Source organism: Harmonia axyridis, chromosome 6, assembly GCF_914767665.1.
Source record: "Harmonia axyridis chromosome 6, icHarAxyr1.1, whole genome shotgun sequence".
Taxonomy (NCBI): domain Eukaryota; kingdom Metazoa; phylum Arthropoda; class Insecta; order Coleoptera; family Coccinellidae; genus Harmonia; species Harmonia axyridis.
Genome location: NC_059506.1, coordinates 32,133,593 through 32,151,984, shown reverse-complemented (window position 1 = coordinate 32,151,984; position 18,392 = coordinate 32,133,593). Strand labels below are relative to the sequence as shown.

Genomic DNA, 18,392 nt, shown 5'->3' with positions numbered 1-18,392 from the left:
GACTGATCATATTTCACGGTTCATTGATCGATATTGCTATCCTTTCACTGGTGAGCTAGATTCACATTCTGATTACCTTTCATATATATCTCTTCTTCCAGGAATGTTCGATGTAATTCAACGTGTAGCTCAATTCTGATTCACATGTTATGATAATGCGATAACAAATGTTGCTCTAGATTTGATTCTTTTACATACTAACTGACGAAGAAACTGCAACACCCAGAAGGAGCTGTTTATATTTTAAATTTTTTTTTGGTAAAACATAGATAGTATAGCAAGTAGTAAATTATTGAAATTTAGAGAAAAATACAAAGGGTAATTCAATTTTTTTTTAATAAATTTGTAAGTAATGTCTCTGTTCACCGCGGATATCTATAGTCTCTCCAACACGTCTCGGCATTGATGCCATTAGATGGTCTATTTCTTTTCAAGAGATCCTATCCCAAGCTACTTGTACTTCATGTCTCAGAACCGTCAAAGTCCGTGGGGGCTGGGGTAAATTTCCAAGTCTTCTACCCATGATGTCCCAAACATGCTCTATGGGCGAAAGATCGGGGGATCTGGGTGGTCATGGCAAAATATTCATATGGGTCGCTTCAAAAAAATTTAAAATAACTCTGGCAACATGAGGTAGGGCATTATCTTGCTGAAATATTGGATTCTCGAGCTAGTTAAGGTAAGGGAGAACAGATGGCTCCGCTATTTCCTGAAAGTAATGCAGCGCTGTCATGTTACCTCGAATAAAGACTAAAGGTGACCTAGTTGCATGTGTAATAGCACCCTATACCATAACGCCTACTGAGGTTCACGTTTTTCTCCCCGACGTCGTCTAACCCTTCTTCGGCCATCATGTGCACCCAAGGAGAATAGGGATTTATCAGAAACGACGACCTGATGCCATTCCACATTCCAACGTTGACGTTCTCTGCACCACTGTAATCCTTGCCGGTGATGCTCAACCGTCAGAGGTCGATAATGCTGCAGTCCAAAAAACCTTATCCTGCGGTAAACCGCTTGGACAGTTACAAGATGGCCTCGTTCTCCTAACCACTCATCAGCCAAAGATCGAGTTGGCGCAAATCGGTCTCTAATGGCCATAAGTCTTAGACGTTGATCTTAAAATTAATTTGTGCTCCTTCGACGTCCGGTGCCTACTAAATTGACCAAAATTTTAAAAGAAATTGAGAACTCTTCTTCGATTTTGGGCATTATCAAACCACGCATGATAACATCTCATAACAGTAGTTGGATTTCTGTTCGTACGGTTAGTGATTTCCCGAAATGACAACCCCACGTAGACCAATAATTCGACCTCTTTCAAATTCGCTTAGCTTGCGATAAATTCCGCGTACACGTACTCTAGGCATTTTAACAATAACTAAACATCGACTTCGGATCTCCTCAAGAAGCTGGTTTGTTGTAAAATTAAAAAAACTTGCAAAAACGACTACAATATTTGAGCAACAAAAATTGTTTACATGAAAAAACCTTCAAGATTTTTTTCTCCAAATTCAATAATTCACTCCCTGCTTTTCTATCTATGTTTTACCAAAAAAAAAAATTAAATTTGAACAGCTCCTTTTGAGTGTTGCAGTTTCTTTGTCTTTGTCAGTTAGTTTATGTCATCCCAGCAGAATCTAAAAGTAACAATTCTCTTTACACATAATTTTCGATATAGCCACTTACATCGTATATGTATAGGCAACGTTTTCAAGCTTCAGCTACCAAATCAATAAAATCTGACACTCCACATCCCATATTCCTGCCAAAACACATTCGAAACTGTAACCTGACATGTTACACTGTAATACTTTCATCCAAGTAACCTCCCACCAACTCCCACCAATTTAATTTGCGACTTGATTAATTATTTACCTCCTCATTTCATATTCCGGTCCTGACTTTTCCTTCATTGCAACGTAACGTCTACATGTAACGATAACACAATCGCGTCAACCTATACTAATCTCGCAACCCCGTATGAGACGAGATTATTAATGGGCTCACGTGGGATAACTGATGCCACTTTGTTCGTATGGAGCGCAAAAACAGATCGGGTTTGCCGTACGACATGTCCGTACGGCCGAATCCGTTCGCGGGTGGAACGGAAACTAAGTGGATTACGGATGGTCCGGCAGTTTTATATCATCGTGGATGAATTGGAAGGAAAAGGTGAGGTTAGGTGCACATATTATAGAGGGGTCTATTGAGCGACTAGAAAAGTTTTATGAGATAAAATTAACAGTTTTGATGTATTCTAGCCTCTTCTGGTAAAGAAAGGTAGAAAAGTCAAACAGTTTGTAAAAATTCTTCGAATCTTCGGTTTTTCTCTCAAATTAAAAACTCTGACAGCTTTCATCACTTCCTAGTTGTTCCTTCGTTTCTAAAAGGTCATCAATGCAGCGAGTTATTGTTTTTTGAAATATTCTAATTTATGGCTACGTAATCAATTAATTGACGAAAAAGTACGACATGATATAAAAATTTTCAGTTCGAAATTCGGCTGATTAGTGATCTTCAGTTCTTACACCACTCACCAATTTCTCGTTAACCTCAAAGTTCAAGAAAATTTGAACTCTAAGTTTGGGAAAAAATCAGTCGAAATTAAATCTTTATACAACAATCGTTATATCTCCTGAAATATTTTTCATAGGCCCCTTAACTAAAGAGGTTTTTCAAAGATTAAGCTCTCATCTGAAACAAAATGAGATTGAGAGGAGCTCCTCGTCTGACTTTTGATCTGGGCATAATATGGTTGATCAAACACATTTCTGTCCACACTGTTCAAAATTCCACCGCGTTGTATGTGGAACACTTCTGAAACTCAGCAGAATGATGCTCTTCAACAAAGAAACTCCTAGGAGGAACGTCAAACAGAAAGCAAGATGCCCATCAAGAAAAAAATTGCGGCCGTTTGTCTTTCAATGCTCGGCTAAAACGAATTAATTGAGTTCGATAACAATCGCCTGTGATGATTTCAGTCGGTTTCAACAACTCATAATACACTACGCCGAGCTGGTTCCACCAAATACTGAGCATGACCTTGGAACCGTGAATATTCGATTTGGCCGTCGACGTGGAAGCGTGACCGGGATATCCCCATGATTTTCTGCGCTAGAGATTACAGTAATGAACCCATTTTTCGTCTCCAGTCACAATTTGATGATGAAATTCCTTCCGTCTTTGCCTTACAAGCAGCTGTTCACAAGCAAACAAACGCCGTTCAACATATCTCGGCTTCAACTCGTACGCCACCCAATTTCTTTGTTTCTGAAACAGGCGTTTTGAAATGGATTTTTGCGTCACTTCCGATGATTTTGCCAATTTTTGGTACGTTTTACACAAGTCTTGAACAAGGAAGTCCCCCAATTCTGCATCTTCGACAACCTTCTCTCTTCCACCGCCATGCTGGACTTCGACGTCAAAATCAACGTTCTTGAAGCGTTTAAACCACTCTCGTCACGATCCTTCACTAATAGCGGCCTCAACATAGGTATTTGAGAGCATTTGATGAGCCTTAGCCACAGATTTCTTTATATTGAAGCAGAAAATTGTAACCTTCTGGAAATGACGCTATTGGCTCGTAAGCTTACATGTTTAATCGAGAATAACTTTATAATAAATAAATAAATAATAACTTTATTTACCCAACAGGAAATTTCCCAGTAACAGGGTAACAAATTACATCAACTTAAAGAAAATACATGTGAATTTCCTAAAAAACTAAACGAAATGCCAAGTACTCCAAAAAATGATAGATATAAAGAAGTAAAAAAAAAACTTAAAATAAACAACTACAATAGGCTTATATTGACTTTGTTAGCACAATCACAAAGCCTATACACTGGTGCCCGCTTTAGTATGTTGGTCCGAGGCGTGGGTAGACTAAATGTTGGAGAACTTCTGGCTGCCATCCTCGGGACGTGAATGTTCACCCGAGAGAGCAGAAATGGGCAGTCAATCCTTCCACCTATGAGTTTTTGGGCGAATCTCGCGCACTGCTGAACCTGCCGCTCAAATAAGGTTGAAAGCCTCAGCTCTTCCATTATGCCGGAGAGATCAACACCACGCTCCGGATATATCCCTGTCTTCCTATAAACGACACCTATGATGCAAACACAAATCAACTAATTTTTCGATGGCGTTATGTTTACAATTACCTAATCTTATTGTATGACATCTAGTATCTATTTATTTCGACTACCACTTTGAGCAACAGCCATCTATTTCAAAACGGCGTAAGTAAAGTTGTATGCTTTACAGGTCTGAACAAATCACCATCTCTCTAATAGCCTCTAATTCGGTCACGTCTTCCCCAAAGAATTGAATTAAAAAGCGAAACATATTTCAGCAAATCCTCCCAAATTCTCCCCAGCCTCCTTCCCTAAAACCTTCAGTCCACACCTCATTTATAACCAAATTCCCCAATCCGCTCCTCTCCATACAAATCCAGTACCGGGACACTTTTTTTCATTCATAAAACACACCATACCCTCTCCTACCCCCCTCTCCTTCCTCTCCCATTACCCCAATCAGTCCTGCCTCCCAGCGGTTCATCTGAATATAAAGCGTGTACCCACTGAAGGCCTTACGCGCTCTGCTCAAAGCCAGAGAGCACAATCATTTTCGTTCCGAGGAAAAGACTAGAAGATATCTTCTTCGAATTGGAAATTCCTCACGACAGGCACGGGCACGTTTCTCCTCCTCATTAGCCCAAAACGGGCGGAGGGAGAATAAGTCATCTTTTCACGTCTCCGACAGAAGCTCGATTGATTGTTATCTCTGCTCTTTGTTCGTTTGCCGTTTTTTTTTTCTCGTCGGCGAACGATTCAGTTATCGTAGCTTGGGTGGGGGTATCGGGAGGAGGAATGGTTTTTTGATTTGCCGTATCGGGTTGAGAGGAAAGGGGAGGACGTGGAGGGGGTATGGGTGATTGGGAGGGGATTTTATGGGCGTTTGATGGGGATTGCGTGTGTAAGCTGGAGAATTATGAGGTTGCTGAGTGCTGCTTCAAAATGCAAACTGGAGGTGAGAGGGTGCTGAGTTTGACAGTTTTTCGACCTGTGGTTTGACTGCGGAGGGAATGATTAGAGTTATCACGTCACTCAATAAATTCCGGTACTGAAGCGCAGATAGCACCACCAGCTCTATACTACTTCTTCGTATCTTCTTAGTGACAAACAGCGTGTCAGAATTCCATTAAAATTAAGATTTAAATAAGGAAGTTCCGTTTCACTGCGACCTGATGGTCTATTGTGTCTCCATCAGAGCTAGTCTCTCCATAACGTGATCTACAGCTCGCCTTCCAGTTTCAGAGTTCTAATGAACACCAGTCTCTAGGATAGCTTCAAGGAGGCTGATTCCTCACTTCTTCAAGTTTTTTTTGCAAAGCAGATTTTGTGTTGGCTAGTGATGACGAGGCATTCCGTCACCAGATGATCCGGAGTTTCTTCCTTCTCCCCACAGAATCTGCACTCGTCATTTTCTGCCAGACCCATTCTCATGAGGTGTTTCCTAAGGCGACAATGTCCTGTGAGGAATCCACCTTGACCTGAAGATCTATAGTGCATGAGCATAGAATTGGATTGGGATATAGAAGATTAAGGGACGCACTATTTTTTGTTGTTCGAAAAATCGATAATAACTAGATTTGTGCATTGATGAAATACTTTTTCATGAGAAAGAATACTGTGCTCAAAAAGCAGTGGCTTTATTCAAGCTTTGCTTCATCCTCAGCATCAGTCAAATCTCCTCAGCTGCAAAATTAAAAAAAATCCTTCAAGACAATGCTCCCTTTTACAAACCGATAAAAGCCATGGTTAAATTGAATGAATCTTTCAATCTGGCCCTCAGTGATAACTGCCATTTTGTAAACCATAGAAGAATGCTCTAAGAAAAGAAATTTGGCTCTAACGAAGAGATAATTGCTGAGGTTGAAGCCTATTTCGAAAGCAAAGACGAATCTTTCCACATAAAAGGTATGAAATAGTAAGAGGGGACTTCATATTACTCTTGGAGGCGACTATGTTGAGGAAAAAAGTCAATTCATTGTGCTTTTAAAGGTAATCATCAACTTTTGGATCACTGTCTGACGATCTTTCTGTTCGTGTCTTAAAGGCAGCGTAATGTAACAATGAAGCCTTTATGTCTCTCGCTACTGATTGCATGTGAAGCCAGCTTTAACTGTTGGATTTCCATTCTCATCATTTCATCATTCCTTACTTTCTATCTCCGATCTCTTCTAGAATTTGTAAGTCTCCTATTCTGTCAGTGGGAAAAAACCATTGTTTTATTTTTTCTCTTATTTGCAGGGAACAACCTTATAATCTTCGTTCGTTCAAAATCGTATGGAAATAATTTTTTTTTCTGGACGCTATAGAACCCATGTAGAGTATCAAAACTTTTTTGAAAACCTAAGATAATCGATAACACAACTAAGTACTTCTGCCATAATTGTTTTCAAGCAGTTCATCTACTCATTTAAAAAAAAATTCAAAAAGACTGGTATGTTGAAAGTTGAATATATAGAAAATCGATCACCAGATTTTCAGTTTTCTACGAATCGTAGATTTGGAGCTCTGGGTCGTTATATTATTATAAAAATTGGCACAAATATTGGAGTGATTATGAATAATATTATGTTTCATTTCTTTTCTGCTCTATTCAATCAATAAATGTTTCTTTCTTGGTATTTGAAACGAATAGAGATAGCGTAGTTGTGAAGTGTCAATTTGATTTTAATTTGAATCATATGGAGAAAGACGGAAGTTAGTATATCTTTGTCATTCCTTTTGGTAATTCTTTGCGAATTTCAAGGTCAGAAAATCATATTTCCTCTTAACGTCGAAAACCTGAGATTCTACGTCCGTGAAGAGAATATTCCTTCAACCTCCGCATAAGAACCGAAGTAGACAGATACCCAAAAAGAAATAATCCCCACCAGTAAAATACCCCTCAGCCAACTACAATAGAAACAACGAAACAGAAGAGCTCTCGATCCGAACCCTCGGTATTGTCCCGTTCCCTTTGAACCCCCGGGATCTTTCTGCTCCAACAATCGTCCGAACACAGCCTCACGTTTCCAGGTCTCCGGGTCCTCTATTCCCCAAAATTCCCGTATCGTCGTCAAAGTCCTTCGAGACGTCCTAACAACTTCCCTACTTCCACCACCGGAAATGAAGTCTACGGAGACACGAGCCTTCTCTTACACACCTTCATGGTCCAATTACAGCCTAGCACATGTTTCGCACACGTTTGGGACGCGTCGTCTGACGTCGCGGTGTCGATTAATATCGCCAGGTATTTTTCTTCCGTTTTATTAATGAGGCCTGAAATGTCTTGTTTATATTTGGAACGGCCAAAATGCTGTTTTATGGTTGGGTGGTATGCGGATGTGGTTTTCTTTCTCTTCTTGGTGGTTAGGGTTTCGAGGGGGAGAGAGACTTTGGAATTATTCGTTTTATTGCTGTCAGATGAGGCGTAGGATGGGTTTTTGTGGAAAAAAGTGGATGTTTAGGATGGTAACAAAACTGGGTATTTATCAGATGCGAGTGGCTTTTAGGGGTGGTAGTCAATAAAAAATAGGGGGTATATTGTTTCGTTTGGAGTAGAAGTGTGTCTTTCAGTTAAACCATAAAAGTGCTCTCCTCCGAATACGATATCCAAACGATGAAATAAAGAGCAGCTGATAGCAAATCTACATGTGGTAACTAGTTTTATGGCTCAACAATATGAATTTTAGAATCTGAGAGGTCTAAAAATACTTAAGTAGTTGTTAATCTCGACTAAAAATGTATTCAAATGGAAAAGTTGATCGAGTATGCAGTCAATTACCACAATTTTAGTTCTTCATTGTCTCAGCCAAGCTTTCGGATAATCACTTATCCTTCTACTACTAGAACTACTGGAAATTACAAAACAATTATTGTTAACATTGATGTAAGTTTTAGTACATTATTTCTGTATGTTTTTACAACGTTTTGTAATTTCCAGTAGACCTCAAGAAGGATGAGTGATTATCCGAAAGCTTGACTGAGACAATAAACAGCTAAAATTGTGATAATTGACTACATACCCAATCAACGGATACAGTTGAACCAAAATCTTGGCTTGATGAAGACTTTCCGGGGTCTGCACCAGAAAAATCAACAATCATTGATTGGTATGCTATGTTCAAACATGGTGAAATGAACACCGAAGGCGGCGAACGCAGTGGACGCCCAAAAGAGGCTGTCATCGACGAAAAACTCAAAAAAGTTCACAAAATAATTTTGAATGACTGTAAAGTGGAGTTGATCGAGATAGCAGACATTGTGAAGATATCATCTAAACGTGTACAACATATCATTCACGGATACTTTCACATGAGAAAGCTCTGTGCAACATGAGTGCCGCGCGAGCTAACAATTGATCAAAAGCAACAACGTGTTAATGATTCTGAGCACTGTTTGAAGCTGTTTAAGTGCAATAAACCTGAATTTTGGCGTCGATATGTGGTAATGGATGAAACATGGCTCCATCATTTCACTCCGGAGTCCAATCGACAGTCAACTGAGTGGACTGCACACGATGAACCGAATCCAAAGCGAGTAAAAACACAACAGTCAGCTGGAAAGGTTATGGCATCAGTATTCTGGGATGCGTAAAGTATAATATTCATCGATTACCTCCGAAAAGGCCAGATAATCAACAGCGATTGTTATTTAGCGTTATTGGATCATTTAAAGTATGAAATCGTTAAAAAACGGCCCAAGTTGAAGAAAAAAAAGTGTTGTTTCATCAAGACAACACTCACAAATAGATGGAACAATGACTAAATTGCATGAATTAGGCTTCGAATTGCTTCTGCATCCACCGTATTCGCCAGACCTGGCCCCCAGCGACATTTTCCTGTTCTCAGACCTCAAAAGAATGCTCGCTGGAAAAAAATTCAGCGCTAATGAAAAAATAATCGCCGAAACTGAGGACTATTTTGAAGCGAAAGACAAATCGTACTTCAAAAATGGTATCGAAAAGTTGGAAGATCGCTATAATCTCTGTATCGCCCTCGGAGGCCACTATGTTGAATAATAAAATCGAATTTTGCCAAAAAAAAAATGTTTCACTATGGTAGACCGGGGACTTTTCAATTGGCCTGTTAACTCGTAGATACAAGAACCTGAACATCCTCTCTCCCCTCCCCATGCAACACTTTCCAATCCCGTTGATGTATTTGGATATTTTGAACCGGCATGACTCGTGATTGATAGCAGCGTCTATCAAAGTCACTCAAACAGCAAACTCCTGCCTTCAACATTGAAAAATTAGTAATCTCTCCGCTTCCCAGAATTAAAAGTACCCCTCCACAATTTTGGCAACGTTTATGACAACTCATTAACGTAATTTCATTACGTTGCTTATCTTGGATATTTACGCCTCGAGGAAGACCATCAGCATAATGACGGCGATGAAGTTTGCCATCTCCAAAATTTAATTAGGGATTTCTTTGAGACCCCTAGTATACTGCTGGGCTGGGCTGGAGAGTCGGATAATACAGCATATACAATCTTCATGGATTTAAGTAACGGGTGTTTTTTTCGAGGTATATAACTTTAAGTTGGCATTACTGTTCAAGATAGCGACCGATTTAACAGCTGTCAAGTGATTTATTCTCAGTTTGGTTTGGCAATTCATCATGAATAGACTCACGCCTGAACGACGCTTGCAAATAGTGCAATTTTATTCCGAAAATAATGGTTCTGTGCGGAATACGTATCGCGCACTACGTCCATTTTATTTTGTTTAGCGATGAAGCGCACTTCTGGTTGAATGGCTACGTCAACAAACAAAACTGCCGCATTTGGAGTGAAGCTAATCCTCAAGTGTATGTCGAAACACCGTTACATCCAGAAAAACTGACTGTTTGGTGCGCTTTATGGGCTGGTGGAATCTTTGGTCCGTACTTCTTCAAAAACGATGATGGCCAGAACGTTACAGTCAATGGTGATCGGTATAGAGCCATGATTATTAACTTTTTCATTCTTGAATTGAACAACCATGATGTCCAGGAGCTGTGGTTCCAACAAGACGGCGCAACATGTCACACAGCTCGTGCCACAATCGATTTATTGAAAGACACGTTTGGTGACCGCCTAATTTCACGTTTTGGACCTGTGAATTGGCCTTCAAGATCTTGTGATTTAATACCACTAGACTACTTTCTGTGGGGCTATGAAAAGTCATTGGTCTAGACGGATAAGCCACAAACCCTTGACCATTTGGAAGACAACATCCGCCGTGTTATTGCCGATATACGGCCACAAATGTTGGAAAAAGTCATCGAAAATTGGACCACATCCGAGCCAGCCGTGGCGGTCATATGCCAGTAATCATATTTGAAATTTAATGCCACAAGATTACCTTGCAAATAAATAAAATTCATGTCAATTGAATACATCGTTGTTTCATTGTAATTTAAAGTTCTATAGCTCTAAAAAAACACTCTTTAGAAACATCATCGTATGAAGTGGCTTATGAGCGAATACCATTCATTTATTTCTTCAGCTATTCATTTTTTCATTCATTAATTTATTTATTTAAAAAACACAAGTAAGTAACTCATTCACATTACTTTTAAGTATGATGTTATTTGTTATCTTATTGGATTTTCCTGTGATCCACAGATGCTTAATTGGGTAATATTTTACCTGTAATTGATTTGTGGTCAATTTTTCAACAGCTGCTCTTCAATCAGTTTCAGAATTGATGTGGAATGGGGTCTGTCAGTGTGAGAAATGAAGGGTGTAGATTGTTATCAGGTACTGCTTTCAGAATCGTGTGGCTTTCAAAGAATATAACGAGTATTTTTTTTAGCTGCATGAGAAGTTTTGATGGTTGCTGTCTCTGGTTTGACAGTTGGGAATGTCAAAGTGTGTTGACATCTCTGTTCAGTAAGGTTTGGCAACTCATCACGAATCTTTTAATGCCAGAATAACGCTCCTAAATTGTGAAAATTTACTTTAAAAAAATAAAACTGTAGTGTTGAAGAAGACAGCCAGTATGGAAAAATATTTTCTCGAAATTCGGCTGATTAGGGGTCTTTAATTCTGACACCGCTCACTGATTTTTCGTGAACGTCTTAGTTTCAAAGAAATTTGAACTCGAAATTTGGAAAAAAACAGTAAAAATTGAATCTCTTTACAAAAATCGTTATATCTCCGAAAATATATGTCGCAGCCCCCTCAAATAAAAACGTTTTTCAGAGATCGTGTTGTGATCTAAAACATAGTGAGGTTTCAAGTGCGTTGTTCATGACCAGCAGAAGTGGCAGCATTGAGTAATTTATCAAATTTTTTTTTCAAAATTTCAGATTTATTCCTATAATTTCCAAATTTCACATATACCTGAAATTAAATTTAAAAGATAAATGCCTTACGATTCCCCGCATGACTTTAATGATAAAATATTCATTTCAACAATTTTTACGGTCTTGAAATATTATTCAAAGTTCTCAAGCTCTTCAATGAAACATCCATTATAATATTACAGTTTTTATGGATCATTGAGTTGAGTTTTCTATTCCACTCGATGAATTATTATACAGTGTTTCAAAATCGCGGTGTAGCTACAAATAAGAACCTTGAATACGTTAATTTAAACTCCTCAATTCACTCCATTCTTCGCGAATTGAATAGACACAATCTACACCGAACCAAAAAAAAACACGAAAATACAAAAAAGAGTTCATTGCTACTTCCTCCCGAATAAAAGTTTTGTCTCAATCGGAACATGCCTCATCGTTATCCTCGAGACTTTCCGCCGTATGAACGTCCTGAATTACGGTTAAGTCGTATCCTCCCCATTCGTTTCGTTATTTAATGAAGGCCTCGAGAACTGAAGAGCCCTCTGTCGACCTCTCCCGGAAAATGGGAGATGAATGCAACGCTCCACGCCACCTCGATCTCATAAATACGCGAGATGGGCGTTTTAATTCGCGAAACTGATTCGACACACTCGACGAAATTATCGAAACTATTATGTAACGCCCTGATGAGTTCCCTAACAACCTCGCCTCTATGGCGTTCGTGAAGTTCCCGCATTGTGCTGAAGAAGAGAGGGGGTAAAGTGTTACATGTGAAAATTTAGGCTCGTTTTATGAGAATTGGGACAGACTTAAGGGTTTTTTTTCGTTCAATCTACCTCAAGAAGCTCAGAGTATGTTCGATATCTTGAAAATTACTAGGTCTAGACACACCTCTTTCAATACTGACAACTTGGCGGTTGATCTGATACAATGTTGCGGCTTCGCAGCGACAGCGCCTTGCTTTTCAGCCCTCACAACTTGCTTGCTCTCTTTTTCTCTCCCCGAGTAAACCTTCACACCCATTTTTCTGGGGCGTCGTCTGTTCTGGCAGGGGAGTGTGTAGTGATTCTTACATGCTCGAGAGATGGCGTTCTGGGCTTCGTTTCACACCCTATGCGGCACCGGTGTGTATATAAAATCCACCGCACTAAGGCAGAGCCACCCCTTCACGAATCACGATGAAGAGGAAAGGCATATTAGGCAGTAGTCAGAGATCACTGAGTTGTCTAACTGATGATTCCATTAGTGATCTCTGGATGGAATACCGCAATCCTCACAGAGAAGGCGCACCTTCAAAATTAGCTTGAGAACGCCTTGCCCAACCATTAACAATGGAAAACGACATTAGCCAAATGTCCGCTGAAGCTACGGTTGCAAGACCATTCATAGACTTGCGGGTACATGTTATCGATAATTTCACGACTTCTATCTTTAAGAGGTCTTGAATCGACTGTGAACATAATTCTTTGTAGGCATATGTTATATTTTTCTCCAAATGCAGAATTGGCGCATGAAAGAACAAGCAGTCATAAGCTACTGACTTCATGTCAGTGCTTTCATTACTGATGGTGCTATAAGCAAGATATTTTGCAAGAGGATTGAAATTTTTATTATTTAATCACACGCGAGATTTCAACTCAGTCTCAAACCGCTGACAAAAACGAATATTTATGTCTAGATGAAGATATCCAAGCAAGTAAACTCTGAAAGATTTTCGAAGTATTTTTCATACAGAATACTCATCGATACCAATACCGGCTGGACAAAATCCATTCCTATTAAGGAAATACTGCACCACACATATGACGAGGTGGCCGAGTGGTTAAGGCGTTGGACTGCTAATCCAATGGGCTCTGCCCGCGTGGGTTCGAATCCCATCCTCGTCGGAAAAATTTTGCCAAAATATTTTCAACTCTTTTTTAATCTATATACTGATTGATTTTCATTCTTGGTAATATTGATATGAAAGGGCTTCACCCTGTAATATATATGCAAGATTCATTTTTCATGAGCATTTGATTTGTTTTTTGAGCTCCAAATATTGAATATTTTATTACTTTGCTGAGAATTGACAGAAGAAATACTGGTAGCATGAACACTATCATAAACCTTTTGGCTTAACAAGTTCACTCATCAACCTCACTCATTTTGAGTAAGAGTAAAATGTTTTTATTTCTGTGAAAAATTTTAAGGTTTAGCCTCTACTAGAAGAAATTGGAAGTAGAAATGATTATTTACACATTTCATTTAGGTCAAGATTGACAATAGGTAAGATAAGGATAGAAATCCACTAATGATTGAGAAGAAATAAGTGATACGTTCCACTCAAAAACCAGCCAGGAAATTGAATTGGGTATACAAGGATATCAAAGGTTAATTTGACTAAAACATCTGATCAAAATGAATATTTATGTGTAGATGAAGAGATCCGAGCCAATAAGTTTTCCAAATTCTTCGTATTGATACTGCTTCCAATAGATAATAAAATTGGTTGGCCTATTCCCATTCCTATTAAGGATCTACTGCGTCACACATATGACGAGGTGGCCGAGTGGTTAAGGCGTTGGACTGCTAATCCAATGGGCTCTGCCCGCGTGGGTTCGAATCCCATCCTCGTCGGTTATAATTTTGCATGAATATCAACGAATTTTATCGTTCTATATTGATTTCGGGAAATGTACCTGCACTCTTCACAAGATATTCAATGTTCGTCACTTGGTTTCATCTGAACGAACATTTTACAGTATTTTGGTTCTTTCATCAAAATCTATCTTGAGCCAAAACTATTTTACGAAAAAATGGGACCAAAAGCCCTGGTAATAAAAGAGAGCTAATCTTCTCTTAATCTTTAGTTGCATTGAACTGATATTCTTGTAAGAACTTGAATATTAAGTAGGCATTAGTGTTAGTTTTCCTCTTTATTTATCCGCTATTTTATTGGTATTTATCGAGATACTGTGTTGTTGCCAGGTTTATTATTTGATGCATAGAGTCTTACCTTTCCAACAGAGGGTTTTTTCTGCTGTTATCAAAGAACAATCTTCAAATATTCAACATATTTCCGATAATATTCTTATTTTTTCCATATGAAAAACTTCTGTTCGAAGTAATTATTTGCATCATTTGACCTGCCAAGATGCTGCTGATACTGGTAGTTGATCAGGTATAACAAGAGCATTACGAAGACTGTTTATGTCAGTTCAAAATCTAAACTAAGCACAGAAGATATAGAAATCACCAAAAGGTTTGGAACGAATAAGTCATCCGTCCGTAAAGAATGAATGTGAATATAATTATCATATCGAAAAGCTAGCAAAAATAATCAATCGGATGTACCTACACAATTATCATTGCTACTAGAAAAGGAGTTCACCAGAACAGCTAAACTGGCAAGAGATTTGTGCCTACCTCCATGAAAAATGAAATAATTTTCCCAATCGCTTTTCATACAGAATATTCACCGATACCGGGTACCGCTTACATTAGAAATTATAGCAGACTTTTCCATTCCTATTAAGGAACTACTTCACCACACATATGACGAGGTGGCCGAGTGGTTAAGGCGTTGGACTGCTAATCCAATGGGCTCTGCCCGCGTGGGTTCGAATCCCATCCTCGTCGGAAATCATTATTATTTTTACTGGAACAACCTCTGATAAGATAACTATCGTTTGGCATTGGAAACAAAGTTATAGAGATAACATTGTTGTTCCATATGAATTCACACATATTTATGATAAAGCATATGTATAATAGGTGTAGGTATGGACGATTCCATTTCATTTTGATTCCACCGATTCTGTTTTGATTTTTATAGGGTTTGAAAGTATATAACGCAAATTGATTCTTATTCAAAAAAAAAATTGAATGAATTAATTATTCACGAGAAAAATAACAATTATTATTTTCTCCTTTTTTCGACAATCGAAATCACGAAACGCGACATCAACAGAGTATACCGCCACGTGACTGCTTAGTTCTGAACGAAATAATAGATTTTTTCTCTTACAACCACCGGTTCTAGAATGAAAATATTTTTAATTTGCGAATGAAAAATAAACATGTTGGTAACTTTTCGTTTTTCGCAAAAGAATTGATAATATGTTCAATGTACAACAGCACTGATATATTTTAAAAATATTCATGAAAAAATTCTACAAAAAATCATTACAAAAGTCGATAAAACTATAATTTTGTGAAAAAAATAGCCGACGCGTCGTGCAGTACTACCCTCTACTTAAATGATCCGTAAAGACAAAGAAGATAAAGTGAATGTACAACTTCCGATACGCGGAAAGCCATGTGATGGTATTCCCTCTTGAATAATACTAACTTCCATAGCAGCGAAGTAACAAATAAATATCTTCGAATTCATTAGACGATTTGAAAGAATTCTACGATGGACGCTCTTAAGGACTATTTTAGTTCTTAGAATGCAAAAAGTCAAATCCTATTCAAAATCAAACAAATATAGTATGAAAAGCTTTAGGAAACACTATTTCCCATAACTCACTTTGTTGCGAAAAATAGTGCTTTTCCCAATTGGTTGCACAAATAATTGTAGTGTCCCTTTGCTAGCCCGATAGATAGCGTTGAAGGCTGTGCAATTCTCGTAGGTAATTGCACAAGTGCATCAAAATTACCGATAATTTTGCAGGACAGCGTGTTGTCATAAAAACTGCATGAGTTCATATTCATTTTTGGAGAAAGAGCCCGACACCGAAGGTGGAGGGCTCTTTCTCCAAAAATGAAAATGACCGAATGCCGTTTTTCAAAGAAAACACGCTGGAATGCGAAATTATCCGGTCATTTCGATGCACGAGTGTAATTCGGGGGAATATTTCCCGAATAAACTGTTACATCTCTTGTCAAATTGATGTAGAATGGAATTGCCATAGATTCGAACTGTGTAAGATGCATATAAACTATGCATATATGAACAGAACAATTATCGCAGTGCTGTTTCGCTTCCTAAAATGCAATTATCGCTGTAATTTTCGATAATTGTTGTCCATATACATAGAATTTTTGACAAAAGGGAATTATTCGAAAAAACGGTACCGCTTGTGATGTGAACCTCAAGTGACCACGCTCCACTATGGAGAGGTGAATATGGCAGGGACTACTGAGTTGCCACACTGACGATTCCATCAGTGGTCCCAGGTTTGTAACACAACCATCCTCTGAGAGAGAGAATGCTCCCTAAAAACCAAGAATTCTCTGAATTAAAGTTAAAATAAGTCGCATCCCGACACGAAAATCCTCTCAACAAAATATTCAAGAAACCCCTCAACCAAATATTCCGCATCTCCCAAACTCGAAAAGCCGATTGTCCTCTCCGTTCCACTTCCATGCAGATCAAAATGCTTCCCGATACCTCGAACCCTCTTCCCGAAAGATCAGACGTGTGAGGGGTATAGCCGTCTTCGATGCATATAATTTTATTATACCGAAAAGTTTTGCACCCCTCCATAAATCCTGGCCTGTATCAATTCCGAATCGAAATCTAGTCTTCCGTGATTCGGTCTTGGGCGGCTGCATAACGATGTGTTTCCTTTTGGAGAATTATATTGGGAGATAATGCCGCAATCAATTCGATATCTTTCTTTTTTTACGAGATAGGGGGAGATATCGAAGAGGGGTGAATGTTGAAGGATGAGGACGAGAGTCTTCTTGGATGTGGTAAGTCTGCAAGAACTATCGCGTGCGTTATCTTTAGGAGAAGGTTGGTATGAGATTGGGTGCCTAATTTCTGCATGAGAGATGTGAGGATTGCTATAAAATTTCGAATGGGAAATAGGGTATTTTTTTCTTGGAAACGAGCCTTCAGGAGTGATTGTACGAATGTGCTTTGTTTGGATGAATTAGAGATTAACGATGATAAATTGGCTCATTCTCAATGACTAGTTCACCACTTCCATTTGTAGTGATAAAGTTCTCATAGCGATAAAACATGCAAGTCAATAAGACCAACAACCTGGTTTTTCGGCAAAAACATTTTGATATTTCTCGAATTCAAGATAGCTTAGGAAATAAATACTTCCCAAAGAGTCAATGGTGGATGGCATCATAAACGTATTTGTCATTCAATAACCAAGAAAGAGAGATGTTCGGGAATATTTTGCCGAAAAAAATTGAGGATGAAATTTCCAATCTAGAGCCTCTTGATACCTCGAAAACAAAGACGTTTGTGTTGAATCAGCTTTCGAAGTTCCCACTGCACAGAAACTACTTCTTAGAGTGGAAAACAGCTCCAGAAAAACTCTCAGAAAAAGTAGAAGATTACGCATTTAAATGAAGAAGTGCGAAAACTGTAAAGAATTGATATTAAATACTTACAAGTATTTTAATTTGCACTATTTTATTAGGGGAATAACAATTGCTTCACTACAATAGATTCCTCACATTTCCCACTTGTTCGTACATCTCATAGTTTATGCGAATTTTGAACTCTAAATTTGGAAAAAAAGGTAAAAACTGTATTTTTGCACAATAATCGTTATATCTCCTGAAATATTGGTCACAGCCCCCTCAAATAAAAACGTTTTTTATACACTGAGCTGTCATCTAAAACATATCGAGGTTTCGAGGCCGTATCTTGCCTCAAGAAGTGTTGGCAGCCTCGAGAATATTTTCAAAATGTTTTCGAAAATTTCAGTTCAAAGCCTATAATATCTGAAATAATGGACTAATCGCTGAACTGCAAGTCTTTTCGTTATCTACAATATCGAATCAATCGATATGATGGTATGAAAGTTTCATGTGGGAACTTTCGTAAAAAAATTTTTTTAAGGTTTTATGCAAAATTTGAGACAAATTTTTCACCAAAAAAATTTTCAGATAAGAACGAAATTCAGCTAATTAGGGATCATTCATCCCAATACCGCTTACAGATTGTTCATAAATCTCATAGTTTATGAAAAATTTGGACTCGAAATTGAAAAGAAACACGTAAAAACTGTATGTCTATATAATAATCGATATACCTCCCAAAATATTGGTCACAGACCTCAAAAAAAATGTTTTTTATACACCGGACTGTCATCTA

The 18,392-nt window shown here is 38.3% G+C and overlaps 1 protein-coding gene and 3 non-coding genes across 4 annotated transcripts in view; all 4 read left to right on the top strand.

Annotated features, from left to right (window-relative positions):
- Positions 1 to 18,392, top strand: part of LOC123682021 — a 594,083-nt gene that overhangs the window by 284,517 nt on the left and 291,174 nt on the right. The window lies entirely within an intron of this gene.
- Positions 13,149 to 13,230, top strand: Trnas-gcu. Its single transcript has one exon. It is a non-coding gene; the product is annotated as a tRNA-Ser (tRNA).
- Positions 13,882 to 13,963, top strand: Trnas-gcu. The gene has a single exon. It is a non-coding gene; the product is annotated as a tRNA-Ser (tRNA).
- Positions 14,884 to 14,965, top strand: Trnas-gcu. The gene has a single exon. It is a non-coding gene; the product is annotated as a tRNA-Ser (tRNA).